Genomic DNA, 14,956 nt, shown 5'->3' on the forward strand with positions numbered 1-14,956 from the left:
CTGTTTTTGACAGATTCTGTTTTTCGTGTGTTGTTTCCTTATTTTGATGAATCTATGGCTAGTAAAATAGTTTATAATCCATATAGAAATTGGAATGCAGTAGGTTTAACACCAATATAAATAAAGAATGAGTTCATTACAGTACCTTGAAGTGGTCTTTTGTTTTCTTTCGCTAACGGAGCTCATGAGATTTTCTACTTTATGTTTTGTGTTGTGAAGTTTTCAAGTTTTGGGTAAAGATTTGATGGATTATGGAACAAGGAATGGCAAGAGCCTAAGCTTGGGGATGCCCACGGCACCCCCAAGATAATATAAGGACACCTAAAATCCAAAGCTTGGGGATGCCCCGGAAGGCATCCCCTCTTTCGTCTACTTCTATCGGTAACTTTACTTGGAGCTATATTTTTATTCACCACATGATATGTGTTTTGCTTGTAGTGTCTTTTATGATTTGATTCTTTGCTTATTAGTTTACCACAATCATCCTTTCTGTACACACCTTTTGAGAGAGTCATACATACTTTGGAATTTGATAGAATACTCTATGTGCTTCACTTATATCTTTTGAGTTATATAATTTTGCTCTAGTGCTTCACTTATATCTTTTAGAGCACGGTGGTGGATTTGTTTTATAGAAACTATTGATCTCTCATGCTTCACTTAGATTATTTTGAGAGTCTTAATAGCATGGTAATTTGCTTAATAATACTATGCTTGGTATTCAAGATTTGTAAAACTTTCTTTTGAGTGCGGTGAATACTAAGAAAAAATTGATGCTTGATAATTGTTTTGAGATATGAGGATGGTGATATTAGAGTCATGCTAGTTGAGTAGTTGTGAATTTGAGAAATGCTTGTGTTAAAGTTTGTGATTCACGTAGCATGCACGTATGGTGAACCGTTATGTGATGAAGTCGGAGCATGATTTATTTATTGATTGTCTTCCTTATGAGTGGCGGTCGGGGACGAGCGATGGTCTTTTCCTACCAATCTATCCCCCTGGGAGCATGCGCGTAATACTTTGCTTTGATAACTTCTAGATGTTTGCAATAAGTATATGAGTTCTTTATGACTAATGTTGAGTCCATGGATTATACGCACTTTCCTTCCTTCCACCATTGCTAGCCTCTCTAATACCGTGCACCTTTCGTCGGTATCATACACCCACCAAATACCTTCCTCAAAACAGCCACCATACCTACCTATCATGGCATTTCCATAGCCATTCCGAGATATATTGCCATGCAACTTTCCACCGTTCCGTTCATTATGACATGCTCCATCATTGTCATATTGCTAGCATGATCATGTAGTTGACATCGTATTTGTGGCAAAGCCACCGTTCATAAATCTTTCATACATGTCACTCTTGATTCATTGCATATCCCGGTACACCGTCGGAGGCATTCATATAGAGTCATATTTTGTTCTAAGTATTGAGTTGTAATTGTTGAGTTGTAAGAAAAATAAAAAGTGTGATGATCATCATTTTTAGAGCATTGTCCCAAGTGAGGAAAGGATGATGGAGACTATGATTCCCCCACAAGTCGGGATGAGACTCCGGACAAAAAAAAGAGGCCATAAAAAAAAAAGAAGGTCCAAAAAAATGATGAGAGAAAAAGAGAGAAGGGACAATGTTACTATCCTTTTACCACACTAGTGCTTCAAAGTAGCACCATGATCTTCATGATAGAGAGTCTCTCATTCTGTCACTTTCATATACTAGTGGGAATTTTTCATTATAGAACTTGGCTTGTATATTCCAATGATGGGCTTCCTCAAAATGCCCTAGGTCTTCGTGAGGAAGCGAGTTGGATGCACACCCATTTAGTTTCTTTTGTTGAGCTTTCATATACTTATAGCTCTAGTGCATCCGTTGCATGGCAATCCCTACTCACTCACATTCATATCTATTGAGGGGAATCTCCATAGCCCGTTGATACACCTAGTTGATGTGAGATTATCTTCTCCCTTTTTTCTTCTCCACAACCACCATTCTATTCCACCTATAGTGATATATCCATGGCTCACGCTCATGTATTGCGTGAAGATCGAAAAAGTTTTGAAAATCTCAAAAGTATGAAACAATTGCTTGGCTTGTCATCGGGGTTGTGCATGATTTAAATACTTTGTGTGGTGAAGATAGAGCATAGCCAGACTATATGATTTTGTAGGGATAGCTTTCTTTGGCCATGTTATTTTGAGAAGACATAATTGCTTTGTTAGTATGCTTGAAGTATTATTATTTTTATGTCAACATGAACTTTTATCTTGAATCTTTTGAATCTGAATATTCATACCACAATTAAGAAGATTTACATTGAAATTATGCCAAGTAGCACTCCGCATCAAAAATTCTGTTTTTATCATTTACCTACTCAAGGACGAGCAGGAATTAAGCTTGGGGATGCTTGATGCGTCTCCAACGTATCTACAATTTTTGATTGCTCCATGCTATATTATCTACTGTTTTGGACATTATTGGGCTTTATTATCCACTTTTATATTATTTTTGGGACTAACCTATTAACCGGAGGCCCAGCCCAGAATTGCTGTTTTTTGCCTATTTTAGGGTTTCGAACAAAAGGAATATCAAACGGAGTCCAAACGGAATGAAACCTTCGGAAATGTGATTTTCCCATCAAATAAGACCCATGAGACTTGGACCCTCCGTCAAGAAAGCCACGAGGCGGTCACGAGGGTGGAGGGCGCCCCCCCCTCCTAGGGTGCGCCCCCCTGCCTTGTGGGCCCCTCGAAGCTCCACCGACATACTTCTTCCTTCTATATATATCCACGTACCCCCAAACGATCAGATACGGAGCCAAAAACCTAATTCCACCGCCGCAACTTTCTATATCCACGAGATCCCATCTCGGGGCCTCTCCGGAGCTCCGCCGGAGGGGTCATCAATCACGGAGGGCTTCTACATCATCATCTAAGCCCTTCCGATGAAGTGTGAGTAGTTTACTTGAGACCTACGGGTCCATAGTTAGTAGCTAGATGGATTCTTCTCTCTTTTTGGATCTCAATACAATGTTCTCCCCCTCTCTCGTGGAGATCTATTCGATGTAATCTTCTTGTTGTGGTGTGTTTGTTGAGACCGATGAATTGTGGGTTTATGATCAAGTCTATCTATGAATAATAGTTGAATCTTCTCTGAATTCTTTTATGTATGATTGGTTATCTTTGCAAGTCTCTTCGAATTATCTGTTTGGTTTGGCCTACTAGATTGGTTGTTCTTTCCATGGGAGAAGTGCTTAGCTTTGGGTTCGATCTTGCGGTGTCCTTTCCCAGTGACAGAAGGGGTAGCAAGGCACGTATTGTATCGTTACCATCGAGGATAACAAGATGGGTTTTTTATCATATTGCATGAAACTATCCCTCTACATCATGTCATCTTGCTTAAGGCATTACTCTGTTTTTAACTTAATACTCTTGATGCATGCTGGATAGTGGTCGATGAGTGGAGTAATAGTAGTAGATGCAGGCAGGAGTCGGTCTACTTGTCTCGGACGTGATGCCTATATACATGATCATACCTAGATATTCTCATAACTATGCTCCATTCTGTCAATTGCTCTACAGTAATTTGTTCACCCATCGTAGAATACTTATGCTCTTGAGAGAAGCCACTAGTGAAACCTATGGCCCCTGGGTCTCTTTCTCATCATATTAATCTCCATCACTTTATTATTGCTTTGCTTTTACTTTTCACTTTGCATCTCTATACCAAAAATACCAAAAATATTATTTATCATCTCTATCAAATCTCACTTTCGTAAGTGACCGTGAAGGGATTGACAACCCCTAAGCGTGTTGGTTGCATTGAGCTATTGTTTTTGTGTAGGTACGAGGGACTCATGTGTAGCCTCCTACTGGATTGATACCTTGGTTCTCAAAAACTGAGGGAAATACTTATGCTACTTTGCTGCATCATCCTCTCCTCTTCGGGGAAGTCCAACGCAGTGCTCAAGAGGTAGCATTTTGTCACTTTCATATACTAGTGGGGATTTTTCATTATAGAACTTGGCTTTTTATATTCCAACAATGGCCCTCCTCAAGTGCCCTAGGTCTTCATGAGCAAGCAACTTGGAGGCACGCCCACTAGTTTCTTTTGTTGAGCTTTCATACATTTATAGCTCTAGTGCATCTGTTGCATGGCAATCCCTACTCCTTGCATTAACATCAACCGGTGGGCATCTCCATAGCCCATTGATTAGCCTCGTTGATGTGAGACTTTCTCCTTTTTTGTTTTCTCCACATAACCCCCCTCATTATATTCTATTCCACCCATAGTGCTATATCCATGGCTCGTGCTCATGTATTGCGTGAAAGTTTATGAGTTTGAGATTACTAAAGTATGAAACAATTGCTTGGCTTGTCATCGGGGTTGTGCATGATGAGAGCATTCTTGTGTGACGAAAATGAAACATGACTAAACTATATGATTTTGTAGGGATGAACTTTCTTTGGCCATGTTATTTTGAGAAGACATAATTGCTTAGTTAGTATGCTTGAAGTATTATCATTTTTATGTCAATATGAACTTTTGTCTTGAATCTTTCGGATCTGAATATTCATACCACAATTAAGAAGAATTACATTGAAATTATGCCAAGTAGCACTCCGCATCAAAAATTCTGTTTTTATCATTTACCTACTCGAGGGCGAGAAGGAATTAAGCTTGGGGATGCTTGATACGTCTCCAATGTATCTATAATTTTTGATTGCTCCATGCTATGTTATCTACTGTTTTGGGCAATATTGGGCTTTATTATCCACTTTTATATTATTTTTGGGACTAACCTATTAACTGGAGGCCCAGCCCAGAATTGCTGTTTTTTGCCTATTTCAGTGTTTTGAAGAAAAGGAATATCAAACGGAGTCGAAACGGAACAAAATCAACTGGAGAAGTTATTTTTGGAAGGAAAGCTACCGGATGGACTTGGACCCCACGTCAGGAGCCAAGGGAGGTGCTCATGAGGGTGGGGGGCGCCCCCCTAGGGCGCGCCCCCCTGCCTCGTGGGGCCACCGAAGCTCCACCGATGTACTTCCTGCACCCATATATACTCACGTACCCTAAAACTTCCAAAACAGACAATAGATCGGGAGTTCCGCCGCCAGAAGCCTCCGTAGCCATCGAAAGCCAATCTAGACCCATTCCGGCACCCTGCCGGAGGGGGAATCCCTCTCCGGTGGCCATCTTCATCATCCCGGTGCTCTCCATGACGAGGAGGGAGTAGTTCTCCCTCGGGGCTGAGGGTATGTACCAGTAGCTATGTGTTTGATCTCTCTCTCTCTCTCGTGTTCTTGAGGTGATACGATCTTGATGTATCGTGAGCTTTGCTATTATATTTGGATCCTATGATGTTTCTTCCCCCCTCTACTCTCTTGTAATGAATTGAGTTTCCCCTTTGAAGTAATCTTATCGGATTGAGTCTTTAAAGATTTGAGAACACTTGATGTATGTCTTGCCGTGCGTATCTGTGGTGACAATGGGATACCATGTGATTCACTTGATGTATGTTTTGGTGATCAACTTGCGGGTTTCGCCCATGAACCTATGCATAGGGGTTGGCACATGTTTTCGCCATGATTCTCCGGTAGAAACTTTGGGGCACTCTTTGAGGTCCTATGTGTTGGTTGAATAGATGAATCTGAGATTGTGTGATGCATATCGTATAATCATACCCACGGATACTTGGGGTGACATTGGAGTATCTAGGTGACATTAGGGTTTTGGTTGATTTGTGTCTTAAGGTGTTATTCTAGTACGAACTCTAGGGCTGTTTGTGACACTTATAGGAGTAGCCCAATGGATTGATTGGAAAGAATAACTTTGAGGTGGTTTCGTACCCTACCATAATCTCTTCGTTCGTTCTCCGCTATTAGTGACTTTGGAGTGACTCTTTGTTGCATGTTGAGGGATAGTTATATGATCCAATTATGTTATTATTGTTGAGGGAACTTACACTAGCGAAAGTATGAGCCCTAGGCCTTGTTTCAACACATTGCAATACCGTTTACGCTCACTTTTATCACTTGCTACCTTGCTGTTTTTATAATTTCAGATTACAAATACCTTTATCTACTATCCATATACCACTTGTTTCACCATCTCTTCGCCGAACTAGTGCACCTATACAATTTACCGTTGTATTGGGTGTGTTGGGGACACAAGAGACTCTTTGTTATTTGGTTGCAGGGTTGCTTGAGAGAGACCATCTTCATCCTACGCCTCCTACGGATTGATAAACCTTAGGTCATCCACTTGAGGGAAATTTGCTATTGTCCTACAAACCTCTGCACTTGGAGGCCCAACAACGTCTACAAGAAGAAGGTTGTGTAGTAGACATCAATGCTCTCAATGACAAGTGTCAGTTTCTCGCGGAGCAGCCAACTAGCTAGTGGTTGTAGGCGGCGGCTACTTATAGCCTAGAGAGTAGCCCGACATGATAAGACATAAATGCCCTTCAATGATATGACCGTTAGGTGGGTAGATATTTTGGGACAGCCGGCGCATAGCACAGAAACGGTTGGAAATTTGAGGTTCAAATTTCTCAGGGCTATCATGTTCCTCACTTGTAGGCAATCCGCACTGGCGAATTCCTAACTCTTCAGTCAGAACAAATTCCTCAGAGACCAGAAGATCTTCGTCTCTGTCACTGAAGAAATTGACTAAACTGTATGAGATTTCCAATGGCTTCACTCGAAGGGATTGGTAGGTGTAGGATTTTGAGATGAGCATCACTTGAAAACTTTTCCTTAGTTTTACTTCGACCCCCTTTAACAGTACGGTGTCTCCTATGACTCAAGAAGGAGAAAATGAAACTACGAAAACAAAAGTCTTCACGGTTCATGTTCCTCACATAAATACCAAGTCTTCAGGATCACACCAATTTCTTCACTTTCAAAGTCTTCAGAAAACCAAAGTCTTCAGTTGCAGACATTCATTTTTAGGGGTTGACTTTCTCTGTAAATATCAAACTCCTCATAGACTTATAGACTTGTGTACACTCACAAATACATTAGTCCCTTAACCTATAAGTCTTTAATACACCAAAATCACTAAGGGGCACTAGATGCACTTACATTAACCATAAGAGGTGGTGAGCCTACCAAATCTATCACAGCATTATAAGCATCCAAGGTGTCGTTCCCCAAGAAATTACCCCCCCCCCCCAGTAATGGTATCTAGAACATATCTATTCCAGGGAGTAAAACCCACATAAAAATTATGAAGGAGAACGGTAGTAGATTGCTTACGGGTAGATCTATTTTGAGCATTGCAAATTCTATACCAAGCATCTTTTAAATTTCCCCCCTCCCTTTGCTTAAAATTAAGAACCTCACTCTCGGGAGTACTATCAATGGTAGAAGGGCTAGCCATGAAAGAAAATCAAGTGATCTAGCACACGAGCAAACGAAAAGCAAACGAAAAGACGAACGGAAGAAGGGCAAATAAAAAGACAAATCTTTTTATATTTTTATGAAACGTTTTAGAAGTGGGGGAGAGGAAAACGATAGGCAAATGGCGAATAATATAATGCAAGAGATGGGAGTTTATGATGGGTAATTGGTAGGCTTGATGTAGATCTCCTCGTCAACGGTGCCAGAAATTCTTCCTGCTACTTCTTGAGCTCGCTTTGGTTTTTCCCTTGAAGGGGAAAGGGTGATGCAGCAAAGTAGAGATAAGTATTTCCCTCAGTTAAGAACCAAGGTATCAATCCAGTAAGAGATACAAGAAAGTCCCCAACCTATTCACCTGCACAAACAATCAAACACTTGCACCCAACGCGATAAAGGGGTTGTCAATCCCTTCACGGTCAGTTGCAAAGGTGAGATCTGATAGAGATAGATATAAAATATTACTAAAATGTAAAACAAAATAAAAGTAAATAAATTGCATCGAGATATTTTTGGGTTTTTTGGTTTATAGATCTGAAAATATATGATGGAAAATAGACCTAGGGGCCATAGGTTTCACTAGAGGCTTCTCTTTTGAAGGAAAATAATATGGTGGGTGAACAAATTACCATTGATTAATTGATAGAAAAGCGCAAAGTTATGACGATATCCAAGGCAATGATTATGCATATAGGCATCACGTCCGTGTCAAGTAGACCGACTCCTGCCTGCATCTACTACTATTACTCCACACATCGACCGCTATCCAGCATGCATCTAGAGTATTAAATTCATAAGAACGGAGTAATGCCTTAAGTAAGATGACATGATGTAGAGGGATAAACTCAAGCAATATGATGAAAACCCCATCTTTTTACCCTTGATGGCAACAATACAAATACGTGACTCCGTACCCCTACTTTGTCACTAGGTGAGGACACCGCAAGATTGAACCCAAAACTAAGCACCTCTCCCATTGCAAGAAAAACCAATCTAGTTGGCCAAACCAAACCAATAATTCAAAGAGAAATACAAAGATATCAAATCATGCATATAAGAATTCAGAGAAGATTCAAATAATATTCATAGATAAACTAATCATAAATCCACAATTCATCGAATCTCGACAAACACACCACAAAAGAAGATTACATCAGATAGATCTCCAAGAACATCAAGGAGAACATGGTATTGAATATCAAAGAGAGAGAAGAAGCCATCTAGCTACTAGCTATGGACCCGTAGGTCTGTGGTAAACTACTCATGTGCTTCATCGGAAGGGCAGTAGAGTTGATGTCGAAGCCCTCCGTGATCGAATCCCCCTCTGGCAGGGTGCCGGAAAAGGTCCCTAGATGGGATCTCACGGGTACATAAGGTTACAGTGGTGGAAAAGTATTTTGGTGGACGCTTCTAGTCGTTTAGGAATATTTGGGAATTTATAGGCCAAAGATTAGGGTTAGAGGAGTCCTGTGGGGCCCACAAGCCAGGGAGCGCTCCCCCTAGGGCGCGCCCTGAGGGCTTGTGGAGCCCTCGGGACTCTTCTACCTTCCTCTCCTAGTCCTACGTGTGTCTTCTGGTTCAAGAAAAATCATTGTAAAGTTTTATTCTCTTTGGACTCTGTTTCATATTCCTTTTTTGTAAAACTCAAAAATAAGGAAAAAAACAGAAACTGGCACTGGGCTCTAGGTTAATAAGTTAGTCCCTAAAATAATACAAAATAGCAAATTAATGCATATAAATCATCCAAAATAGATAATATAATAGCATGGAACAATCAAAAATTATAGATACGTTGGAGAAGTATCAATACCGATGACAATCTCTTAGCCGTGTGTGGCGCCCCCTCCATAGTTTCGCCCCTCGGTCATATTTTCGTAGTGCTTAGGCGAAGCCCGGCGGAGATAGCATCACCACCACCGTTATCACGTCGTCGTGTTGCCAGAACTCATCCACTACTTCGACGTCTTGCTGGATCAAGAAGGCGAGGACATGACCGAGCTAAACGTTGTTGAACGCGGACGCGATGTACGTTCGGTACTTGATCGGTTGGATCGCGAAGAAGTTCGACTACATCAACAGCATTAACAAACGCTTCCACTTATGGTCTGTGAGGGTACATAGACACACTCTCCCCTCTCATTGCTATGCATCTCCATGGATAGATCTTACGTGTGCGTATAATTTTTTTTGTTTTCCATGCAACGTTTCCCAACATACAATGCACCACTCCCTCTAAAGAAGTACCCATCAAACTCGGCCAAAGAAGATAGATAGACGAGAGAGCATACAAAGTTATTTCATTATATAGCAAAGAAACCTCAAAAGATTAAGTTGAATTCAATGAACAATTTGATCATAAAGTGACAATTCATCATATCCCAACAAACATACCACTCACCACATCGAATTGGTCATGATCATGTGAGGCAGCTCATAGGAACTTGGTATTGAAGATCGGAGAGAGAGAGAGAGAGAGAGAGAGAGAGAGAGAGAGAGAGAGAGAGAGAGAGAGAGAGAGATTGCTATGGACTATAAGGTCCTAAGGGAACTACTCACACATGGTCATGGAGGCAACAAGGTTGATGAAGAAGCCTCCCGTGGTGGATTCCCTCTCTGGCAAAGTGCTGGAACAGGCCTCCAGATTGGATCTCCTCGGAACAGGAACTTGCGGCGACGAAAAATTTCAGAGAAAAATCTTGCAAAGGGTTCCGAAAAATATGGAATTTATAGGCGGAAGAATGAATGTAAGGCGGTGCTCGCAAGGCCCACACGGCCTGGTGATGCGGCCTCGGCCCTGGCTAAGCCTCATGCCCATGTGGAGGCCATGTGGGTCCCCTCATATCCCTCTGGTGCATTATGGAACCTTCGTGCCCCGATAAAAATTGTATTAAATCCTCAGGGTTTCTTTACCTCCGTAGATATTAATTTTCTATAAAGTCAAAAACATCATAAAACAATTGGCTTTGGGCATTAGATTAATCCAGAAAAATAAATAATATAAAATTCTATAAAAAAATATACAAAAATGGTATTATAATAGCATAAAACAATCAAAATTATAGATACGTTCGAGACGTATCACTGTCCTCTTCAACCACATCCTTTGCTCCAGCGAGTGCACACTATCATACCCTCAACAGAAACTAGCCTCCCTTTCAGTCGATGTCACTATTGCGCTCGGGTGGGGTGGAAAGGGCACCGATCGTGCAATCCAGAGAGAGATCATTGACAACACGACCAAACACATAAGGTCCATGTGTCACGGGGCCAGGATCAAGCAGGGCCCGCTGGCCATCAAGGCAAAAATCCAACTCAGGGTAAAAGAAAGGTCAACCCAAGTGACTGATGAGATCGTTTGGCGAACACCCCGTGGCTGAAATCACCTAAATTGGGGAGACCCTGAGCGTGCGAGCCTCGGCCACACATAAACTTGAAGGAGATATCGAATTATCATGTTGACAGGTATGGTCAGGTTAGAGTTGGAGCTCAATATGTGCAATAAAATTTGTGAACACACAATTCTACGTGAATGAAAAAACTAAGGAAAAAGTACCAACTTTGGTGCCCGAGTAATGAATCACGCGGTGCAAACTGCGATCTACTCTTCAAGGCGCGATCGAACCGGCGTCGCCACGTATCACTTGCGTGAGATCCATATTGCACGTGTCACTTTCTGAGAGGTTATGTTTGCGTAGCATGAATCCTTTCGGTGCGAGACCCGCTATTAAAAAGAAAAAAATCTATAGTAATGAACGCGTGCACGAAATGAGGCAGAATTAATTTCTCCACTGGAAGATACAAATAACTAGTCATGCAACATCTAAATCGAGAGATATTTCTCAATAAATCGAAAGATTAGAGCAATTACATAGCACAAGCTATATAAAAAAATAGAAGTATCTTCTTTAAAAAAAGCTAAAAGCTTCGAGGAGCCGTAGGTAGAGGTGTGCATATAAAGGGAGTGCCAACTGCCAAGCCAAGGACCCAACACAAACCAACGGAGACGATCTGGACCCGCCGCCACAGAACCCAGTAACTGCCGCCGTCGCCGCCGCTTCCATGGACAGCACGGTGGACGCAATGGCGGCGGCCTACAAGGCGCTGGTGGACGCCGCGGCGGCGGTCGCCTTGCGCGAGCCCGACCGCGAGGCGGCGCTGCGGGAACTGCAGCGCTGCCTGCACGCCTTCAACGAGTCCTGCGACCGCGCCGAGGACCTCGTCCGGGCGGCCGCCGCCACCCTCGATTTCGCGCCCGCCGCCGCCACAGCCCTCGACGCGCTCGGCAACACCGTGCGCGGCATCGAGCAGGACGCCCAGGCCGGCCCCGACGACGGAGACGAGGAGGAGGTGCAGGATGGGAAGGGCCCCGCGCCCTCGCCGCCGGCGGCGCCCGTGGCGCTGGCGGCCGACGACAACTAGCTCGATCCATCGATCTGGTCTCTTGTGGCCGTGATGCTAATCAATCTTCTTGGTTTTTTCTCTGCTGATATAGTGAGCCATAATGGAGCCAGAATTAATGTTGTAATGCAGACAAATTCGTCGCATCATCTTTCTTGAGATTGAGAGAAAACAAGAACTGATCTTGATGTTGTGATCGTGATATTGCTGCGTACGTGTTGCCCTCGGGCTCGCGGCGACCTTTTAACATGGCGAAAACAGTAGAAAAACAGGTGTACGTTCAGGGCAAATGGGAGTTGCAGGTTGCTGTCAAAGCTCATCCATACGTACAGCCTGTGGATTCGGAGGAACCGGGTAACCTCCACATACAAGAATCAGAAGCAGCGAGCGAGCGAGAGATCTGATCTGACAGTGAAAACCACACATGCAGGGCAAATCCAAAGTAGGACGAGCCCCCTATCCTGTCACTCTCTTGTAAACGAGAGGCGGCATCGAGCAGCAGGCCTGCCGACAGAAACAAGTCGATCGCCAACAAATATCACTGTGGCCATCCATCCAATCATGCACACGATTCAGTTTAGGAAGTTTGTCTGATGATTGCGATATCCGTTGTTGCCATCTGCACAGCCCAATCGTACGGGCGCAGGTGGATGGAGGGGATTGTGTGGGGGTTGCAACTGCAGTGTCATGTCAGCTTGGGGAGTTATACTACTACTCCTACTCCCTCCGTTCTGAATTACTTGTCTTGGATTTGTCTAGATACGGATGTATCTAGCACTAGTTTGCAAGGAGACCGGTAGGCCTAGTCGGCACAGATGTGCCTGCCTGCCTGCCAGTTGAAGGCAAGGCTCTCCGTTAAGGTGACAGTGACGCTACAAGATGGTCCGAGGCAAAGCCTTTTTGTGTCATGCACTCCAGTTCCATCGCACAACTCACAGGAAATAACCCAAGAGAGGTTAACATCCAAACTGACAAAACAGAGAATGTCTTATTTGACACTGCTAGCTTCTCTATTCGACGGTGGATAAAAATTATGTATTTCCTATCTAACACCGATTCTAAATTTCGTTCCCAATTTATCACTTCTGACCATTATCTGAGCTAACGGTGTTAAATGGCACGTGAAAAGACAATTTTACCCATGGCACTAGTATTATGTGGCCATCTTCTTCTCCACCCCGAGCGCCCCCTCCTCATTTCTCTTCCCTTCCAAGGTGAGCGTTACCCCGAGCATGGTAGTAAGCGAGGCGCGCACCGACGCCAAGAGGCTGCGATGGCGGTGGTATCCAGATCAAGGTCCTCCATTAAGGTGACAATGACACTCCAAGATGGTACGAGGCAAAGCTTTTTAGCCTTGTTAAGCTCAACCGCACAATGTACATAAAAATCCCCGCGAGGAGTTAACGACGGAGCTGATGAAATGGTCTTGATACGGATCTCTTTCATCTTGTTCACCGGTGGGTCCCTCGTCTTTGGAAAGAGAGGCGAGGACATTGGGTCCACCATCATTGGCTGGTGAGCACCAGTGAGGAGGGTGATCCACGAGTACCTGTGACGGCCGAGGTAGGGTAAGGCCAAGGGCTTCTTGCTCAATGGATCCTGTGGTGGTGGCGATGCTGATGAAAAATAGCCCACCTCCGCATGCTCCTGCGCCATCTCAACGGCAGTGGGCATCTTGTCTTTGTTGGTTAGTTAGTTTGAAAAGTTTCAGGTTCCTTGGAAAGGTCGGTGAGGAGGTGACGACGAACATGTTGTGGTTTTTGATTCACTAGCCTTGCTCCCCTCATGGCTGCGACCGCTGTGGAGTAGTCAGGAGGCTCGCGAGAGCGCATATAATAAAAGGCTCATAGTTATAGCATGCTTGCATGTCTCCTTTGTCTATGTGAAGGACAGAGACAAGAAAAAATGTGCTCGAAAGTAAACAGAGTAAATGCAGAGGGAAGAGAAAAAACGGAGGAGGAATAGATGGCCACCAACCTTATTACCAACTAATTCTATGACATGGCAACATTACTTTAGCCTATACAAGGGTCTGCCGACGCATCAATGTTAGCATCATTGAGAGGGTAAATGGGCTGGAATGGGCACAACAGACGGCGGTAGGCGGCTACCGGGATGGACTCATGTTGATATAAGTGTGGGCCCATGACACACTCAATTTCTAAAGTTCCATTAAAGTTTGTTTGTAATTGAGAAAAAAGTATGCACTAGTGATTCCGCTCTCCAGGTTTCGAATCCAGCATGATCATGTGCAAGAATGTCCTGAGCATCTTCTTCTCATCAATAACGAATAGCATCCTCACACAAGTCACCTGATTTTCCAATGCATTCGAAGTGTGGTATGTGTTGTTCATCATGTTCTCCTCACAGAACCAGGCTCGAGTGATGCAAGTTTGGTATCAGTTATCAACTCTAAAGAAGGACATGACTACCTCTGTATTTTCATAAGATAAAGGCACATGCCGAAACCATAGTGGTGTTTCACACGCCCCTCGAAGACAAAGATATGGTGGGTACATGATCACTGGACTGGGAGCCAAGTGTGATTATTTTGTCCAGCCAATGGTCAATCATAATATTGATGTGGTAATCCACAATGATTTTACTATACTTGTTGAACTTTCAAGCTAGCCTTGGGCATCAGTGACGCGCCAGAGTTCCAGTCCTCCATCAACAACTTCCCCAGTAGTCAGTCCAACGGTGACTCCAAAAACTACAACAAATATCAAAATGGTGATCGCGCTCATCACGATGGCATTAGCAGAACCTGGCACTAGCGATGGACATCCCAAATCGACCTGCCAAATCTACTACAAATACGGAAACCACACACTTTGTCACCACCATTCGATTCAATCAAGCCTACCATTCGGAGCCACCAAGTTGTGGCAACTCGTCTTCCGTCGGTTACAACATCAACACAAATTGGTATGATAATAATATAGAGGCAACCAACCTGACAAGCGACCTCGACCGTCTCATGATGCATGAGAGGTTCTCCAGCAAGGACAAGGTCCAGGTCACTAATGTCACATGTCTGAGAGTTTTGGATATTGGTCATTGTGCACTTCCTAGGTCAAACAATTCCTTGCATCTTTATAATGCTCTCAATGTTCCACAAATTAGCAAAAGTCTCTTGTATATTCACAAAT

Source organism: Triticum aestivum, chromosome 5A (assembly GCF_018294505.1).
Source record: "Triticum aestivum cultivar Chinese Spring chromosome 5A, IWGSC CS RefSeq v2.1, whole genome shotgun sequence".
NCBI classification, from domain to species: domain Eukaryota; kingdom Viridiplantae; phylum Streptophyta; class Magnoliopsida; order Poales; family Poaceae; genus Triticum; species Triticum aestivum.